Consider the following 20,760-nt stretch of genomic DNA (forward strand, 5'->3'; position numbering starts at 1 on the left):
AGACCTATTGGGTTTCTCTTAAAAAAGACTTTCCTTTCCTTTTTCAGAATTTATTCAACAAACCAGCTGCTACATTACCGTGAATCAACACCATTAACTGGCATTCTGTATGTGTTCAATAAAAGACATTAAAAAAATATGAATATGTCCAGAGTCCTGACGCAAATAGTAAGAATTTATAACACCTCAAAATGGATTTGTCATTGGGAATAGTTCCCACAATGTGGTGGCAAAGCCCACAAAATGGAGAGGATCGTAAAGCATGAACACCATGCTTCTAGCATGGACACAATTATGAGCCCATGTTACATTAATGGATGACTGTAAGTCAACAGTTAAATTATTCAACAGAAATTAGCCACCTTCACATTAAGCTTAGCATTAGCATTATCTACCATACAAGCCTAAATAACATGCTAGCAGATGCTGACATGGCATCACACAGATATAAACAAATGTGCACACTAGCAATTAACACAAACTGTGTTAAACTCAAATTTAAAATTATAGGCGGACGGGCCTATAGACTGGTACTATTTTTCTCTCCCGGGAAAAAAAGACTGATGACGGACGACGAAAGGGTACCCACGCTGCAGACGGATGACGAATAACGGACGCTCAATTTTTACCAGCTCTGGTAAAAAACAATCTCTATTGGCAAATAGAAGTAATAACCGGATAAGTGAACATGGAAATGGCACTTTCAGTACTATCATATTTTCTAGTGATTGGATAGACACAGTAATGTTTACTTCCTATCAGCACATAAGGGAGGCATCAATCTTCTCAGCAAGAGAAAAGTGATGTATACACTATACACTTTCAGTGTAATTTGTACAGGTGGAAACCCCTTTTCAAACATGTATGCCGTACATCGCTGGTATCCATTCATGTGACAGCAGCCATTTGAAAATAATGTGTAATGTGTAAGATTAAATACAGCAAATTACAACTTTCGTTGACAGGTATGCAACTGAAAAAACTATTTGAGTATGTAAATGAACGCATGAATGTAAAAGAATGTTTATTAAATGACTTGAACAGGAAACTTCAAGAAATTGTATAAAAGGGAAGATACCCTTTAAAAATGTGATAGAGAAAAAACATGAACACACACACGCAACCATCCATCCATCCATTATCGGTACCGCTTATCCTCACAAGGGTCACGGAGCATGCTGTCCCAGCTGTCTTCGGGCAGTAGGCGGGGGACACCCTGAATTGGTTGCCAGCCAATCGCAGGGCACACAAAGACAAACATCCGCAGTCACGATCACACCTAAGGGCAATTTAGAGAGTCCAATCAACTTAGCATGCATGTTTTTGGAATGTGGGAGGAAACCGGAGTACCCGGAGAACACCCACGCAGACACAGGGAGAACATGCAAACTCCACACAGGGAGGCCGAAGCCGGGATCGAACCCACGACCTCTGAACTGTGAGGTGGACGTGCTAACCAGTTGTCCACCGTGCCGCCCACACACGCAACCATATACTACTGCATTAAAAAAATGTCCTATTTTTACCCCTTGAAGCTCATTCAGTCCTTCGGATCTGCAGTATTTTTTTTTTTTATAGCTTTATTGTTAAGAGCTTTTTGAAAAGTTGTTTTGCTTTGAACTAATTCAGTATCTCTTAATTTCAGTCTAATAAAAGACAAAATGATAGATCCTTTTTTTTATTGACGTCAATTTGTATCTGAAAGCTGCCAACATGTCTGTGTAGTTAGCCCACCACTGGTTTGGGCTGTGTGCCGCTGATGTGGCTTCCATTAAACAGACTGAAAACAATTTTCCATCTCCAACTGACTGCTGAGCTTTTGTTTCCAGTGCTGACAGCATGTGAGGGCTCCAAGTGAGCATCACTTTTATTCAGAGGCAGCTTTGCAAATACAGTGGGGATCATGACCAGGCCGGGCCATGAGTAGCAAAAGGTCGCATATAATTGATGAGTATTATAAATGCAATGAAATACATCATCATTTAACTCAAAATATTATTGGGAAAAATGGAGATTAACCTACAGATAGCAAAATAAATGGGCTTTGCCCCACCCGCTCCAAAGAGCAAAAACAAAAATACAAAACAAAACAAAAAATGTAACAAATTAATTCAGGTTTAGTGTCTGCTCCATGCCCCTTGCAAATGTTATTTTGTTTGGCTGGTTGTCCCATTCAATAAATGGCTGAAAGTGCATATGTGACTGTGATTATATTTATTTATGTATTTTTCAGTTCACTCAAGCGACAAAGCTTGATTATAATTCAGATTTTTGTCACGATCTCTCTTGGTTGGTTTTGGTTTACAACTTCTTTTCAGCTTTTCCTTGTGTTCCTCTTGTCTGTTTGGCTTGTTAGGTCATTGTGTCCACCTGTGCTTGTCACCCCAGCCCCTAGTGTTAGCCAATCAGCTCCCTCCAACTCTTCGTGGCTTGTCCAGGTGTTCCTCATTGGCTTGTCAATTTGTCTGTATTTGGTTCCCTGCTTTCTTTCAGTTGAGGTTGGTTCTAGTTGTCATTGTGGTTTGTCAGTTGTCTTGCTGTCAAAGTCAAGTCATAGTCATTTTGGAAGTTAAACACATTTGGTTTTGAACATCTTCCTGCTTCCCTGCCTTTGGGTCCTCCTCCACAACCAACCCTGACAATTTTGGCCTGCAACACATACTGTAGCAGAAGATTAAACCAAGCGACAGCTCGCAACTTGAGACTGCTAAGCCAAGGTGCCACTGTACTGATACGGTATTGGTTCACAAATTTTAAGTACATCTGTGAATCTGCCAACTTCACTGTCACATTAGCACCAAAGGAGCAATAATGATGAGCCTGTCTGTTGATCTCACCATAATACACCACATATGTGGCGCAAAACTGTCCGATAGCTTGTCTCAACATCGGAAGAGATATTGAAACCAGAATTATCAATCACGTTTTACTAGCCGTAGGGTTTACTTTTATCAGCAGGACGTTCCTAACATATCTACACTAGTTACTGAAGGTTACTGAGCCCACACTACATTTGAATTGCCCCATACCGTCTAAAAAGATGACTTCAGTATGGCCTGAGTTAGTTTTCATTCTTCTACCCTAAATAGAAACAGAATAAATGTCAACCAACTCCTTGATAGAAGTACGTTTTAGTGGATGTCATGTCAATGGAAAATAAATGAGGTCTGTCTAAGATAAAGATAAAAATAAATAATAAATAGGCAAAAAACAAAGCTGCATAAAATGACAGTTTTCATTACAAACCAAACACTTATTTCTATCGAGAGATGTACAGTATATGAAGCAATTATGTTTGTCAGCAGCCGCTGCAGCCCAAAAAAGAATTGTGGTGAAAGCTGCCAGCCCATATTGAACATTTTTTTTTTTTTTTTTTTTGGTGGGTTTTTTATTGGATGTCACATGTTGGTGTAAATGTGGCTTCAGATTTTTCCACCCTGTCAAGAATAAAATGAATGGTGGAAGAAACAAAAACACTGACAAAATCAACCATTCAACACCTTCAGGTTCTCTCCTATATACTTTGAACATTCCTCCTGCACTGACACACAAACACGCATACATATTATATAGGCCTTACTGTTATGTATTTCTGTATTAATATTGTATGTGTGCTTGCAATGTTACTTTGTGCAAATGGACTTATTGGATGTGGCTACAACGTAACTGCATGATTAACGTTTGAGCGTCTCATCTTCACAAGTCCCGACACTTTTTAGCACTGACTCCAGGCCTGCTGTGCGATGTCATGACAAGATATAATCCTTGTTGGTCATGGTGCCCGTGCTGACAGTTGTTTACCAGTTAATATGCGGCAGAACATGATGCTGAACGCTAATGCTGGCATCTCGTCACTGTTTTTTTGAGGAGCCGTCAAACCTACAAACACATGTATGTAATTACTCATCGAGTCGTGAGAAAACACTCAAATATTGCAGTCATAGCGTTTTGGAAAGTCACAGTTGCATAACTTAGAGCACCAACAGTGTGCTTGATGTCAGCTGATTTGGGTTTGTTTCCCTTTCCAGCTTAACTCTGCCATCTACACCAAGCAGACATACTATACAACAACTTTGGTTTGGGGCAATCATAATTACGTTGAAACTGGATTTTTAGTTGCCGCTAAAATATCCCAGACACGTTGCTGCAAAACAGTGATCCATTGGTGCTGTAGTATATCACATGCAATGTTATGGAAGAGCGATCTGGAAGATCTGATGTGGCGTTACAATTGACAGTACACCATCTTCCTTCAGTAGCATAGATAATGCACACAAACACTTGCGTAACGGGGTTGGACTCACATGGTGCGTTAATGTACAAGTAATACAAGTAAACTTAATATTAGTTCATGCTGTTGGCTTTGCTGTAATCAGTCATGTGGGCCGGACTCGTGTGCAGCAACAAGAAAAACAACAAAAACAAAACTGTCTCTTTGAAAATGTAGTTGTTTCCGTTGTTTCCTCTTTTTCTTTCTACAGGATCAGTTTGGTTCAGTCTGGTTAGGGTACCACAAATAACTGAGCCATACTTACAATTTTTGGTGCCTTTTAATTGGTTAATCAAATTTACGAATTCAGAGTATACGCACAGACCTTTACCGAAGTTACCAAGAGTAGGAACGTCTTTTGTTTGGGAAACATTGGGACATTATTATCAGTTTTCAGCCTAAAATTGTCACTGTTGAATTGAGGCCTTCAGTCTTCTGTAAGTCAACTAGTAGCGTCACGGGATGTCATGTGCCTTGTATTTCACAGTTGCTCTTACTTGGAATAGCCGGAGGACAAAAAAAAAACACCAAAGAAAAAAAATGTGACTTAAACAAAAAAAAAGCCTTAATTTGTATTAATTAATCATAGAAAAGCATTGCAAAATTAATACATAATAATCACACATTCCTATTTCTACACAGAACATTTCTCATAGCCCTAATTCCTCACACGCAAGATCCCTTGAAGAGGAAGTCAACTCAAACATTTTCTTCAAGAATATGTTCTATGCAGGCCCTGCTAGTTGATACCAGGCATTCTGATAAATATTGCGTTTGTGGAATAAGAGTTAATCCACCCGTTTTTAATCATCTCTGGGAGCGGCCATTTTGTCACTTCTGTCGACTGAAAATGACAGCACAACTGCTCAGGGTTCAGGTAAGGGCCAATCACAGCTCACCTGTTTTCTGAAGCTAAACCATGATTGGTCGTTATCAGAGCCTTGAACAACTGTGATGACATATTCAGTGGACAGAAGTGACAAAATGGTCACCCCCTGAGATGGCTAAAAATGGATGGATTTTATTTCTTTAACTCATATTCCACAAACACAATATTAACTCATTCATTGCCATTGACGGATTTACTTGCCTTCTCACAGTCCATCCATTCAATCCCAGGAATTTCTTTATATTTTTTTCAAACATTAAGTTAAAAGAGGGTCTGAAAATGTCTGGCAGTGAATGAGTTCATCGGAATGCCGTTTTTCAACTAGCGGGCATGCATAGAACATGTTCTTGAAATTAAATGTTTGGGTTGACTTCCCCAATAGGTGATGTGAGCTAGAACATAAGGCTGAAAACGTTATAAAAGAAGTAAGACTGCATTGCTTGTCTCCTGATTGGAGTTCATCACATCACCAGACCCCGCAGTCACACATTGTGGAAAAACAGCCCCTTGTATTGTTTTAATAAAGTCTGATGAGCACCTGCTTACAAACAAAAAGCCTGCGTTGCACAGAGAGGCTTTTCACAGTGAATGATCAAGTGTGACTGAGATAGCTCAGGGGCACTTCATGGGTGTCTTCATGATCCCGGGTCAAGTTTTAATGTGCCAGAATAACCTCTGCAGAGCAAACATATGGCACTCTTTTCCACTACATTACTGAAAATGTACACATTAAGGTTGGTACAGTATAAGCAGGTTCAATTACTCCCATGCTTTAAAGGGGAAGTCAACGCAAACATTTTTTTTATCAAGAATATGCTCTATGCAAGGCGGCACGTTGGTCGACTGGTTAGCACGTCCGCCCCGTTCAGAGGTCGTGGGTTCGATCCCGGCCCCGGCCTCCCTGTGTGGTGTTTGCATGTTCTCCCCGTGCCTGCGTGGGTTTTTTCCGGGTACTCCGGTTTCCTCCCACATTCCAAAAACATGCATGGTTAGTTGATTGGACTCTCTAAATTGCCCCTAGGTGTGATTGTGAGTGCGGATGTTTGTCTCTGTGTGCCCTGCGATTGGCTGGCAACCAATTCAGGGTGTCCCGCGCCTACTGCCCGAAGACAGCTGGGCTAGGCTCCAGCACACCCCACGACCCTTGTGAGGATAAGCGGCATCGATAATGGATGGATGTTCTATGCAAGCCCACTAGTTGAAACATTCTGATAAATATTGCATTTGTGGAATAAGTGTTAATCCACTCGTTTTTAGCCATCTCTTGGGGTGGCCATTTTGTCTTCTGTCGACTGAAAATGACATCACAACTGCTCACAACGACCAATCACGGCTCAGATTCAGAAAACAGGTCAGCCGTGATTGGTCGTTGTGAAGAGTTGTGATGTCATTTTCAGTCGACAGAAGACAAAATGGCCGCCCCCAGAGATGGCTAAAAACGAGTGCATTTTGCTGCTGAACTTATATTCCACAAACACAAAATTAATCAGAATGCCGTGTTTCAACTAGTGGGCCTGCTGGGAATATATCCTTGAAAAAAATATGTTTGATTTGACTTCCGCTTTAATGATTATTTTAGTTGCCTATATCTCCCTCACGCACACAAACACGCGCAAACACACACTTGTCATCCTCCCTGGGGCTCATCTTGTAGAGATCCGTCGCTCTCCTCTGCTGTCAGTGGGAACAAATGAGCCGAGGCATGTTTCTTAGTGCTTCTTAGTGAACGTGTGCAGGCCAAACTTCCTATCCGTCTAACCTCACTTTCTTCTGCTTCACTGACATGCGCGCGCGCGCGCATATACACGCACGCACAACATCTAACCTGCTCCGCACTGTTACCCACAGACAGATCACTGACTCCCAGTCTCCTGGCTATGTTGCATCGTGTATGAGTGTGTATGTTGCGCTTGTGTGTGTGTGTGTGTGTGTGTGTGTGCATGTGTGTTTGTGTAGTCACAGACTTTCCACTCCTACTGCGTCAGTCTGGCAAGTGCCATTTCACAAGGAGCTGAGGAGGAGTCAGGATGGAGGGAAGGCGAGGGCCTTGATGTACGTGTGTTTGTTGTCAGAGGGTTTATTAATAAAGATGACCTCAGATGCTCAGAGGCTGTGTCGCTTTCTTCATTTTTTCTTTCTGCCTTTCAAAACACACACAATTCACTAAAATAATCATCATTCCGAAAAGCTATTTTATTTGTGTATTCATGAATAAATAAATGTTAGTCTATCTTGTCGCATTCTTCATCTTTGATTTTTTTTTGGTTTTTTTGTTTACAACAGTCTGAGAGTGCTGCACTCCTGTTTGTTTGGACGAATATTCTTGCGTGCATGAAATCTGGGTCTACGTGGATGTAACAGGGATAATCCTTTAGGATATGACTCCTTTTTGTCTCATGCTCCGTGGATGTGATTATGTGCATCATTATGTTGGGTTAAGTAGGTTGAGTCATTGTATGCATGTCTGCAGATACCTGCGTACATTGGAAAAAGCAGAACTCCTCACAGAAATTTAAAATAAATTATTCTTTTTGTGTCAGACATTTTTGAATATCATCCCTGTGGCAGTGGCAGTTTTTTTCCTGGAATCTGAAGGGTGTAAAGTTTGACTATTTAGTCTGGACAAAATGTGTGTCATATTTTTTACAATCCCAGTGCTGTCACAATGGCAATCGACCACAGTCAGCCCTAGTTGTAAGGCTTCAAGACTATAAATCTACTCTTCACTAACTGTAACCATGTGGTCAATATTGCTGCGAAAATTGCATCAATATAATTTTAACCACAGCCAACATGTTTTCTAAACCCCAACCAGGTGTTCTGGTGCAAAAACTTGTGTAGACTTGCGACTAACTTGAGACATTCATCATTTTATTGACACATTTTGATTTTTTTTTTTTTTTTAGGATGATGACACTAAAGGTTTTTGGCCTGCAATACAGAAGCTCAATACTGAGTCCATGTTTATCTCCTTGAGAGGTGATGATAACTCAGTCCACATAGACATGGTGTGGAAGGGAGATTCAAGACCCACTAAAACCCCAAAAATATATAGGGGGGCAGGAAGTGTGTGGTGTCTCCTGAGCTTTGCCTAGATCAGGGGTCGGCAACCCACGTCTCCAGAGCCGCATGTGACTATTTCATCCTTATGCTCTGCTCTGCGTGGCTTGGGAAAATAAATGAAAAGTGCCCGACTGAAGTGTATGTTAGTTGTCTCAAAAACGTGCATCATATCTTTTTATTAAGTCAAAGTTTCAGGACACTTCCATTTGTGGTCCTAGATGGGATACGTAACGGATTTTTTGCAATACGATCGCAGTCTGAGCCTCCAGGTCGCATACGTCCGGCATTGACGTCAGGAGCCCAAAATGCGCTCTGCACGGGCGGAGGGATCAGTGCTGACAGCGGGGAGATCGACTCTGCAGTTGTTTTGAGTAACAGTATTGACTTTATATTTGACTTAAATTTAATCCCACTCGAATTATGAATCATAAAGTGGACATTTATGGTAATAGTAGTAATTCAGCCAGGCTCGATCTGCTCATTTTTTTACGAAGCGTTTATGACGTGACTTCAACTTTAGTGATGTCTCTATGAAATGAGATCGAAAAAGCCTCACCTCATCATTTTACCCAAATACTTTATTTCTACATCCTCCGTCAAAATGAACCGGCACGCTGTACCACATTTACTTCCGTAAACAGTACGTCGTGAGTGCAACCCTGTCTTCTTCTGTGCATGCGGGCCACTTTTGGGACGCACATGATCTCACACACACCAAAGAGACCGAGGTTGCATTTATAATGTAGTATGAACGCTTAAACGCAAAAAACAAGTTTTTTTTTCTTTTATCAAAAAAGACTGCAGCTAAAGTCCTGCGTAAAGGTGAAAGTGTCTTCCTACAGCCCTGATTTGCAGACGCTGCATGTGCGCAAAGGTTCAGGAGCAGAAGGCCCATCAACCAGGTAAAATAAATATTCAGGCAGTTATTTTGCAAATATTTATATTCATTGTTCAGTGAAATAGTGCTCTTTTTTCACTGTATTTTTAAATTAAGGAATTTATGTTTGGTAGATGGATAATATAAGTTCAGCGTTTTAATTCATTTGAAAGAGACCTTCAACTCTGTGCTTTTTTGTAAGCATTCAAAATGTGTTCATTTAATAATTACACTTTAATTTTCTTGAACATGGACGGACTGCATGAATTTCATAAGCAACACACTATTTTAGAAGTGTAAAGATATCAGCTGGATTCATGTTTCACTTTGTGTCATTGCAGCCATTTGCCAAAAAAGTTCATTTTATTTCTCATAAATGTACACTCAGTAGCCCATCTTGACAGAAAAAAACCCAGACATTTTGAATTTTTTGCATGTTTATGAAAAAAGAAAAACTGAAATATCATGTGGTCATAAGTATTCAAACCCTGATGCACCCTTTTGAGCTAGTACAGCCATGAGTCTATTTCAGTATGATGCAACACGTTTTTCACATCTGGATTTGGGGATCCTCTGCCATTCTTCCTTGCAGATCCCTTACCAGATCTGTCAGGTTGGATGGTGAACATTGGTGGACAGTAGGGGTGTAACGGTACGCTAAATCACATTTCGGTTCGGTTTCTTGGAAACTTTGGTTCGGTATATTTCCGGTACAAAAAAAAAATGGATGGATGGATAACAAGACATGTTGTCATTACAGTACATATATGCACTTTTTGTGATGAAAAAAAGACATTGAATAACGGTTACAATTACCGCTAACTATATTAAAACTCGTTTTATAATGAAATACGGTAACTTTATGAAAGTCTTTATGAAATTATTTCCACTTTTTAGGCATTAAAATCTTTGAATGTTCAACAGCATATTGTAACGAATTGGGTTATCTGTGTTGTGGTCGGATTTGCGTTTTGCTAAGTTGTGATGTTTCCGAGGTTCATGAATGCCTCGTACGGCTAGTGAGAGGAGCAGCGGAGAACGTAGGAGAGTGCTGTTGTGCTTTGTTTTTAGCTAAAAAAAAACTGCTTGCTTCCTCGTCTAAGAAACATTCAAAGTCAGATGATGTTGTTTTAAGTGTTACTATGTTAGATGTGCTACCCACAGCATAGCCGCCGATCTCATATAGCAATGTCGGCACACAACTTTGGGACTTATACACGTACCTTTACCCATCGGCGATTTTAACAGGACAGCCAGAATGTTCCCAAACAGGAGACCGCAGTGTACAGGGGGAACCTTCGAGCTCTCGCTTGTTTGCGTACTCGTTTGCTCCTCTTTAGTGCTGCCGCCCTCCTCTCCTGCGTGCAACAGTCAGTAGCGCCTGTGCGTAAACTCGCGCTAATAAGTGGACCGAACTGAACATGCCATACCGAAACGTATTAATACACCCACGTGTACCGTTACACCCCTAGTGGACAGCCATTTTCAGATCTCTCCAGATATGGTCAATCAGGTTTAGGTCAGGGCTCTGGCTGGGTCCGGCAAGAACGGTCAGAGTTGTTCTGAAGCCACTCCTTTGTTATTTTAGCTGTGTGCTTCACGTCATTGTCCTGTTGCAAGGTGAACCTACGGCCCAGTCGGAGGTCCTGAGCACTCTGGAAGAGGTTTTCCTCCAGGATATCTCTGTACTTGGGCGCGTTGATGTGTCATGTGTCGTCTTCCGAACTGCTTATCCTGGAGAGGGCCGTGGGGAGGTGCTGGAGCCTATCCCAGCTGACAATTGGCGAAAGGCAGACCATTCAGGGCCATTCTGCCATAAAGCCTTGACTGGTGGAGGGCTGCAGTGACAGTTGATTTAGTGGAACTTTCTCTGGAGCTCAGCCGTTGTTACCTTTGTTTGGGTTCTTCTTTACCTCTCTCAGCAATGCTCTTCCCCCATGATTGCTCAGTTTGGCTGGACGGCCAGGTCTAGGAAGAGTTGTGGTCGTCCCAAATCCATTTGAGGATTATGGATTATGGCCACTATGGAACCTTGAGTACTGCAGAAATTATTTTGTAACCATGGCCAGATCTGTGCCCTGCCACAATTCTATCTCTGATCTCGTTGGGCAGTTTCTTTGACCTCATGATTCTCATTTGCTCTGACATACACTGTGAGCTATAAGGTTTTATATTAACAAGTGTGTGACTTTCCTAATCAAGTCCAATCTGTTTGGATAAACACAGCTGGACTCCAATAAAGGAGGAGTATCAGAAGAAATGGACAGCATGTAAGTTAAATCTGAAGGTTTTTTGCAAAGGGTCTGAATACTTATGACCATATGATATTTCAGTTTGTCTTTTTTCATAAATTTGCAAAAATTACTACACTGTATTTCTGTCAAGATGGGGTGCTGAGTGTCCATTAATGAGAAATAAAATGAACTTTTTTTGATTTTGGCAGATAACTGCAATGACACAAAAAATGAAACATTTCAAGGGTCAGAATACTTTCCATACCCACTGTATATATAGGAAGATATATATACATCTTCATTTTAGATGTCAAAAAGTGTTTGCGGCTCCCAGTGTTTTCTTTTCTGTTGAAGCCGGGTCGGAATGACTCTTTGAGTGTAAAAGGTTGCCTACCCCTGGCCTAGATGCTCTTGAGCAGGACACGGAGCAGCTACCAAAAGGTGTGACCTTTTTTAACCAATCAATCCAATTTTATTGATATAGCACATTTCATACATAAAAATGCAACTCACAGTGCTGCGCAATAAAAATATCCAGAATAAGCATAAAAAGAAAAACCTGCTCTCTCCCTGCCAACATACACAAAGGCAAATATCCATAAGCCCACCTGCACTCACACACACAAAACACACGTACACACAACCTGATAAACTGTGTTTAAAAAAGGCACAAAGAAACCATATGAGGAAAGCGTACCCAAGGGGAGCTCATCCACACTGAGAGGAATGACAGCCCATGGCCACAGGGAGCGCCACCATCACAGAGGCCCCCGGCCCAGATTAACCGGGGTAGACCCTCCACGTAGCGCAGAGAGGCCCCCAGTCACCCGGGCCTAAGGAGCCCCCAAGAGGACACCCCCTCTGGGAAGGCCAGCCACACCTCCCAGCGCTGAGGCTCCTCTTGAGGAAACACTGGAGCTAAAAGCTAAAAACAGAAAACAACAAAGCTAAATGACAAAACAATAAAAAAAAGCTAAGAACAAAAAACAGTAAGATTAGATAAACATAGTCCTAAATCAAAAGAGAAAGAGAAATTCTTTTTTGCACATTCCATGTACCTGGCGCCTGTCACTTGATGCATTTAATTACTGTTCCGTGTGTGTAATGCACACTAAACACCAGAGCTGGGCATCGCCTAACCACCACCGCGTTCCTTTCTGCATATTTAATCGACCACCACGTCAGCGACAGCCAATCGGTGTCAAGAAGATAATCTTCACGTCACATGCAGGCGACGCACGAGCACACACCCGCCAAACTAAGAAAAACTATCAAACAAGAACAACAGATAAACACACACGCACAGCGTGGTGGTCGGTGAAATAAAAAGAATATGGGGCACACGTCATTGTATCTGTGGGACCGCAAGGTACACAACACTCTTTTATTTTTTTATTTTTTCCTTATTCGGCCACGTGTGAGGAGTGCGGCACCTGCGTGTGACGTGGTACAGGTTAAGTCCGTTCTCGACGTCGTGTGACTGACTCGGACCGACTGGGACCATGTGGGTCGATTAAATATGCAGACGGTAACTCTGTGGCTGTTAGGCGATGCCCAGCTCTGCTAAACACAGGTTATCAGTAGCAGCAATAAAAGATTAGATGTTTGAACCACGCTTTAGTATTACTGATGATACCCAAGTAATGAGCTGGCAACATATGAAGTGGTGATTAATGTGTTGAATTGGGCCAGAAAGTTTAAATTAGACTCCATATCAACTGCATCTGAAGTCACATATGGTTGATGTAGACTTTATAGGTAGTAGGAGGTCATTTCATCTGTAGGGCTGGTAGGGCACCGGTCCCTGTGAACTGTAGCTGGAGTTTGTGCGGGATCCCAAACGGCACAGCAGTTACCATGGAAGGGGGGGCAACTTTCAGTTTGCCCTCTGTGTGCCCCAACAGAGAGAACACATGCAGGCCAGTAGGAACTGTGTGTCAACAGAGCCGAGCCATACAATACAATACAATACATCCATCCATCCATCCATTATCCAATCCGCTTATCCTCACAAGGGTCGCGGGGCGTGCTGGAGCCTATCCCAGCTGTCTTCGGGCAGTAGGCCAATACAATACAATACAATACAATTTTATTTACATACAATATAATACAATACAATACAATTTTATTTATATAGCGCATTTCACAACAGCTACAGCTGTAACAAAGCTCTTAAAGTATATTAAGTGTGAGATTCATGTTGTCATTAGATACATGTAAGGACAAATCCTAAAAAACAATCTCCAAGGTGTGTCAGAAAGATTCCAGGACTGGTGTCAGGAAAGCCAAGTCAGGTGAGTAGGGAGTTTACTCCATCAGAGCAATGTTCCTTTGAGCCAGGAACTGTCCGATGCTCAGAGCACTGTGAGCAAGCGTGTTGTCATGGTGAAGCAGCCACGACTTTTCACGCGCTAAATAAAGCAAGCTTCTCAACAGGATCTCTTTCTACATGCGCTGGTTGATTGTGTGGCTCACATTGAATGGGAACAACTCGTTGTTTGTAGTTTAGGTTAAAAATATATCATTTGTGACACTAGTCTTGGAACTTTTCCAGAATATTTCGAACACTCGTTGTCCGAATACAATATAGAAACACTCTCATACATTGCATAAATGGTTATTTGCATGAATGGATTTATAACACTCATTAAGATTCTTGCTTATTAAAAATCCTCCAGCCATGTAGGGTGAATATTTGTTATTTCAGCTGCAGCTCCTGTTTTGGTGGAAAGAGGGTGACTATGTTGAAGTTATTGAAGTGGAAAGCTAATGAAAGGGGATATGGCTGCCTGGTTATTTTGAATGATAAGAAGTGGATAGACTCATATGAATTTTAACGTGAGTGATTTCATCAGTAACATAACAGGATGTTGAGATGTGGCATAAGCTTTATGTAGGAAATTATACACATTCATCACACATCCCCACTGTTGATTAATGACATTTTCCAGTTGAAAATCTTTAGTGATTACGTTATTCATAGAGGACAAACTAAGGGTCAATGGAAACACAAATACATTAATAAACTAGCTGAGGATTGCATTCAGAAAAATCACACTCAAATCAAAATGAACACAGCAACTTCTGTGAATTGATGAATGCTTGAATGCAATTGACGAAACTACAAACCCATCACTTTGTTACACTCAATTGTTAATTTTGTGTTCCTTTCTATTTTCAGAAGTGCACTTTCTGGCCAGATTTCCATTGGACAGATGCAATAATATTTTAATGTTTTGCGTAACCTTATGATCCTGAGGCACAATGGGGACGGGATATAAAAATGAAATAAAATACTTTCTTCAAATAGAGCACACCCAGTATCAGTAGTAACTAATAATGCTAAGTCGTTGATTTTGACAGATCGTCAATGAGGAAAAACAGAAGTAAAAGTGCTCCAGCGAACGAAGCTGGTATGCTGCACATTTGTTCAAGTGCATGTTTTTGCAGCAAGGATTTGTTTGGCTTTATTCCTTTATGGAACAAATATTGGGACCTTGTTATGAAAAGGTCAGGGTTGAACCCGGTGCTTTAACATCACATCCTTCCACTTACATAAACACACATCAGGCCGCACACAAACGCATGCATGCATGCATGCGCACAAAGCCCTCTCTACCTACGCTTTCACTGCTCTCATTTAATTTTCTCCTAACTCCCAAATATTTTAACATAGTCAAGTCAAAAAAAAAAAACAAATGGTGAACTTGTTGCTTCTGCTTTAAATTGCTTTTCCCACTGCTAAAAATCCGGTCACTACATCCTGGCTGGCTGTAATGCCAGAAGCTTTGATAGCATCTGTGCTGCAGGCTGCACTTACAAAGTTTGGAGCTGGCAAAGTGTGTGTTTTCTTGTGGTGATGATAATGTAAGGGCATTCGTCAAAATAGCAAACAGCTCACCACCAATTTTCAGCAGTAATTTTACATCACTGAGTAAAGTGCATGAAGTGAAACGTTTTACCTTATTTTCAAACAGTTGCACCAAATTAAAAAAAAAAAAAAGGCACCATTGTATGTACACTTAAGCCACAATGTCTCCTAATTATCTACACTTCACACAACACTTTACACCTCTGACTTAAATGGAAGTCAACACAAACATGTTTTTTTCAAGAATATGTTCTATGCAAGCCCACTAGTTGAAACACGGCATTCTGAGTAATATTGCACTTGTGGAATAAGCGTTAATGCACTAGTTTTTAACCATCTCTGCGGGCGACCATTTTGTCTTCTTTCGACTGAAAATGACACCACAACTGCTCACAACGACCAATCACTGCTCAGATTCAGAAAACAGGTCAGCCGTGATTGGTTGTTGTGAGCAATTGTGATGTCATTTTCAGTCGACAGAAGGCAAAATGGCCGCCCCCAAAGATGGCTAAAAACGAGTGCATTTTGCTGCTTAATTTATATTCCACAAACGCAAAATTAATCAGAATGCCGCGTTTCAACTAGTGGGCCTGCTGGGTATATATTCTTGAAAAAAATATGTTTGGGTTGACTTCCACTTTAAACAATGGACTTTGGCTTTTCAAGTGTATTTGTTCAGTTTCACTTTGTTTGATCTATGTATGTTTGTATATTTTGTTTCTTGTTTACTTATTCTAAATTGTACATTTTCTTTGAATTCTTTTGAAATGTTTTTGTGCGTATTATGTTGATAAAATGCTTTTTATTCCATATTACATGTTGACTTGTTGCTTTTTGGAAGTATACCCATCTTCGAAAATATAATGGGAGAAAAATGACAATATCCCGCCAAATTGAATATCAACACTGATCTTGAAAACCGTTAACTCTTGAATATAAATATTCCGTTAACTCTGTTATTCTACACAGCGCGAGCAGATTTTGTCCGTTTATATTGTCGAAAATGTTTCATTTTAGTTAAGTTTTAATTTGTCTTAGCATTAGGTTTACTGTTTTTAATATATAGAGTATTTGCCGAGTGCAAGACAATAATAAAAACAGTTCACTAAGTGTGTAAAATAAAGTAAACTACAATTCTCAAATGACTGTTTGACCTCCCTTTTTCTGTGTGGATACACAGCAGTACCAAAGCAAATACATTTAAAATGAATCCCAAAAGCTCATTAACTGACAGAGACGAACGACATTTATGCTTTTGTTTATGCTATTAGTTTCGAATAGCTTTATAAAGGTAAGCTGGAGTTTATTAGTTTTCATTTTTATCAAAGCATTTGCGATTGTATTTTATTTTGTAAACACATTTTTTTTTTTCAATTTTAGTTGTAATTATTTCATTAGTTTTGGTTACCGGTAATAACCTTGGCAGAGGCAGTATTCACATGCATAAGAAGACAAATTTGTCACCATCAGCTCTATATCTTTAAATCGGTCATGACATGCTACACTGACTCATCGATCCATTACTTGAGCATGGATTGACGATTCTCATGGGGAATCTTAGTGGAGATTGACTTTGTAGGGCAACGGCGCTGATAATAGCCTGAGCAAATGGCGACCCCCTCAATTTTGGCTTGTGAATCACAACCTGCAGTAATGAGCTACACTTAAAAGGGTCAAAGTTTATGACTAAATCACTCCAGAGGACAAAGCCTGTAAAGGCTCACTACAGACCAATTTTGATGGGAGTTGGGGGTACACTCTGCCCTTGGCCAGATGCTCACCAAACAGGGAGTGTGATTGTGTGTCATCAGGAAGGTTTTTGGAGAGTGCTCAGCTCTAATAAATACTGGCATGTCATTTTGTAGGACTTTTATTGCCACATGCCTCTTCCAGTCCTATCATTTATTATAGTTGTCATTACTAGCATGCGCACGTGCAGTTACATCCACACACGGACACACACTTTGGCACACGCTCAACTCTTGGGCCTCTGCATCCGATTAGCATCACATTGCGTTGTCTTGTGGAGAGATCAAACTGAGCACAGAGTTGGGCTCCTGTCGGGGCTCATTGGAGGAAGTGACGGGTACATAGTCGCTCCATTTTCAGTCAGCTCATCAGGGGGCTGTCAGGTCTGACAATATCAAATTAGGCACAATGCAATTAAAGGTCCTCGCTGTCACAAGTGAGCATGATGGGCAAGGCTATGCCGGCTTACATATTAACAGACTTTTAGGCTCTGTTAGAAAAGTGCACTTCGCATGTTCACACACATGAAAGCGTGTCCTCCCCCACCTGCCAAGACCCTGAAAGTGCGGGTTTAAACTGTTAGTCATTGCTGATTCACAAGCCTCTGGCTGCTTGCCACATCGTCCCTCTCTGCGCTGACTGTCAAACACAGACAGGCAGAAAGAAGCTGGAGGTGTGTGCATGTGTGTTTTTGACAGGGTGTTCGGTGGTTTTAAAATCCATTTTTTTTAACGAGACTGCCTTTTACACCACTTTGCTCCGCTCTCATTTTTGGCCTCCCTTGCGTGTAGCTGCTTAGAGCCTAGCTTGGTGTGCATTAGGCCATGCGTGCGTGGACGCCTGCATATTTAAGTTTTCAGTGTGTACAAGTGTTTATGCGGAGCCTTGCAGTATTTGAGATGCCAGGTTCTCCTGGATGAAGCCAGTGGAAAGATGAGGTCTGGATGACTTACTTATTTCGGAAAAATCCACCAGTGATGGCCAGTGTGCTGCCATGCAGTCAGATAATCTTTTTTTTTTTTTTTCACATACTAATGTGAGCATATCAGAAATTTAAGCAATATTCGTACAGTACATTATGAAAAGAGCGGTAGAGTGCCCTTTCGTTTAACATGTCTGCCTCACAGTGGAGAATTCCCAAGTTTGAATCTCAGCGCAGGCCCTGGTGTGTGGAGGTTGCATGTGGAATGATTTGTGTGAATGCTTATTTGTCAACATGTGCCCTTGCAATCGGCTCGGGACCAGTCCAGAGTGTACTTGGGCTCCAGCCCACACATGACCCTAATATAAAATGAATGGATTTATGAGTCAATTAAATGTAAAAGAAAGAGATGTGACATGTCAAATGTACACATGCATGACTTTTAAGAAAAGAGAGTATTACATATTTACTGTGCTTATGTATTCCTTAACACTCATTCACACATTTAGAAAACAGTAACAACATAATAACAAATAGCCTTATGTGTGATTTGTTCTAATTTTTTTTTTATGAAAGCGGACTTAGTAATTTAAAAAAAAAAAACATCACTTTTTGCCATATTTGATAAAGCAGTCATTATGACTTGACTTGAAAGTACATGCACCCAATTTCGACGTGGTCCCAGCAGGCGTAAAGATTAGACAGAATTTCTGCCCGTAAGTTGCCGGTGCGCCGGGCGCATGTACTCTCCCTACGCCGTAACTCCAAGCGTGGAGCTGACAGTTCAACTAAATTGTCAAACAAGCACAATGAGTCTTGTGCCTGCACAAAAATCAGGATACACCAGCATTTCCACATTTTCCGTCTACGAAAATAGCGCCCTCTGTGTTATTTTAACACTTAGGTGCTTTTCGGGCTATCGAGGTAATGCATGAGGTCACGGTGGTGTGCCCGTGATGAGTGTGGGACAAACAATTGACACACTATAGCACATACCTTCTGTATCAGATTTGTAGTTTCTCCACGGGCATGGTGGTTTTTTTTTTATATAACAAATTAGAGGCACAAGATCGGGCCAGAGATGAGTGATTTTTTTTTCCCCCACTGATCATATTTAACATGTACTACAGTAAAGTCATAATGACTAAATTAACAAATACACAGACAAAAAGTGTTGTTTTGTTAAATTGCTCCCTCTCCCTCTATAAAACTCCCTTAATAGTTTTATTTGTAAATAGACTTATTACTAGGTTTTCTGCACAATTGAAATTTTCTTGCATTCCATCAATCAAACCTCCAGCACGTTAGATTTTATTTAGTCAATATAGCACAATGCGATGAAGCTGAACATCCAGAGGCTTGTTTATTGACTTCAGTGACTGAAGCATGATGGTGTCAGAGGTTTTGGTTCTTCCTTTGTTCAATGCCTCTGTGTAACCCAAGCCAGCCCATATGTTACAAACAGTATCCGCACGGCCTATGGCGCTCTCATTGTGTCTAGTGAGCCATTGATGTTGACATGATGCTGATCCTGCTCATGAGCACACATGCACATAGAAAACCTGATCTGCAATGTGAACATTGGGTCCACTGTATGCGAGCCTTGAGGGTTGAGGCTTGAGTGCAGCTGCATGTGTGTAGGTGTGCGTGTGTGTTCAAGTTAAACCTTTGTCAACCCTCATCTATCCCTTTTCTATACTGCTTATCCTGTTCAGGGATGTGGGAAGCTTGAGCCTATCACAGCTGACTTCAGGTAGAAAGTGGTTTATACTATGGATGGACCGGTCACCGGTCAATCACAGGGCATACATACACTGTGTAGAGAGAGACGACTTGGTCGACCTTTAATCTGCAAATTTCTGTTATTGTCTTCAACTTGTGAAGTATCTTTATTCCTAATATATATCAGACTTGGTTAGTATATCGATTTCATAGAGTTTGCGGAGTTGGGCAAGTGTGTGATCTGCCTTTCAATGTGCCGTTTAACATGCCTGCATGAGGACGCGTGTGTGTGTGTGTGTCTGTGCAAGTATACACAATTTGTGGATAAGTCAATAGTATGTACTGTAAACATGTACATGTATGAAAAATAAATGATTAAAGCACTTATGCCAATCTTAAATGGGCCTACATTGCCTAACTTTACTCACTCCCCTTATGTTTGTACCCTCTCTTTTAGTGACATGTGACCTTCATCTGAATAGAGTCTCCCTGCTGGACGTATAGGAAGAAACTCGCAGACACACTGAGAAGAAAAGCAAGGACGTGCAAACAGAAAAAAGGGTGAAGAATAAAAAAAAAGCATAACATCTGTGCTGTTCAGAAATCCATGTGAAAAAGGAAGGAGGTACTGTGTGTGTGTGCGTGCGCGTGGGTGTGTGTGTGGGGGTGTGTGTGTGCGTGCCTGCATTGGGGGTGTCAAATGAGGCAAAAATGAAAAGAAATATGAAAGTAAATATGCAGATGGAAAGGAAATCCATGGTGCACGGGGGAGGGTGGTACTTGTCAAAACAGGACGTGGAAATTACAGGCAATTTTAGGTACGCCCGTAAAGAAATCATTTTGGTGCGAGACAAAGAGAAAGCAAAGAGCAGGGAGATAAGAAAGACGCAAACAAAAAGACATGGAAAGAGATGGAGAGGGGAAAAATGAGGTGAGGTAAGATATTGGATGTCAGATCTGAAAGCATTTCATTTCAGAAAATACTGAAGCTTGTGTGTGCTTGTGCTAGCATGAATTCGCATGTATGTGTTATGGTGATGGTGCACCATTTCAGATGGAAATCAAAAAACAGAGATGAAGTTGAAATAGAGGGAGAAAATGGAAATATATGAAAACAACATATGGACGTCGGCACTGCCTTTAGCGCATATGATTTTAGTGTG

At 41.0% G+C, this 20,760-nt stretch overlaps 1 protein-coding gene across 3 annotated transcripts in view; it reads left to right on the forward strand.

Annotated features, from left to right (window-relative positions):
- Positions 1-20,760, forward strand: part of sema4c (sema domain, immunoglobulin domain (Ig), transmembrane domain (TM) and short cytoplasmic domain, (semaphorin) 4C) — a 97,485-nt gene that overhangs the window by 16,191 nt on the left and 60,534 nt on the right. Inside the window, exon 2 of one of the 3 annotated variants that reach the window (XM_086031445.1) lies at positions 20,055-20,222. The exons of 1 other annotated variant lie outside the window; for it this stretch is intronic. The gene's annotated coding sequence lies outside the window, so the exon portion shown is untranslated. The remainder of the gene's footprint in view (positions 1-20,054; positions 20,223-20,760) is intronic. One more of the 3 variants, XM_086031444.1, reaches the window with a different exon arrangement.

This window comes from Filicampus tigris, chromosome 5, assembly GCF_054856515.1.
Source record: "Filicampus tigris isolate MCC_2025a chromosome 5, RoL_Ftig_1.0, whole genome shotgun sequence".
NCBI lineage: Eukaryota > Metazoa > Chordata > Actinopteri > Syngnathiformes > Syngnathidae > Filicampus > Filicampus tigris.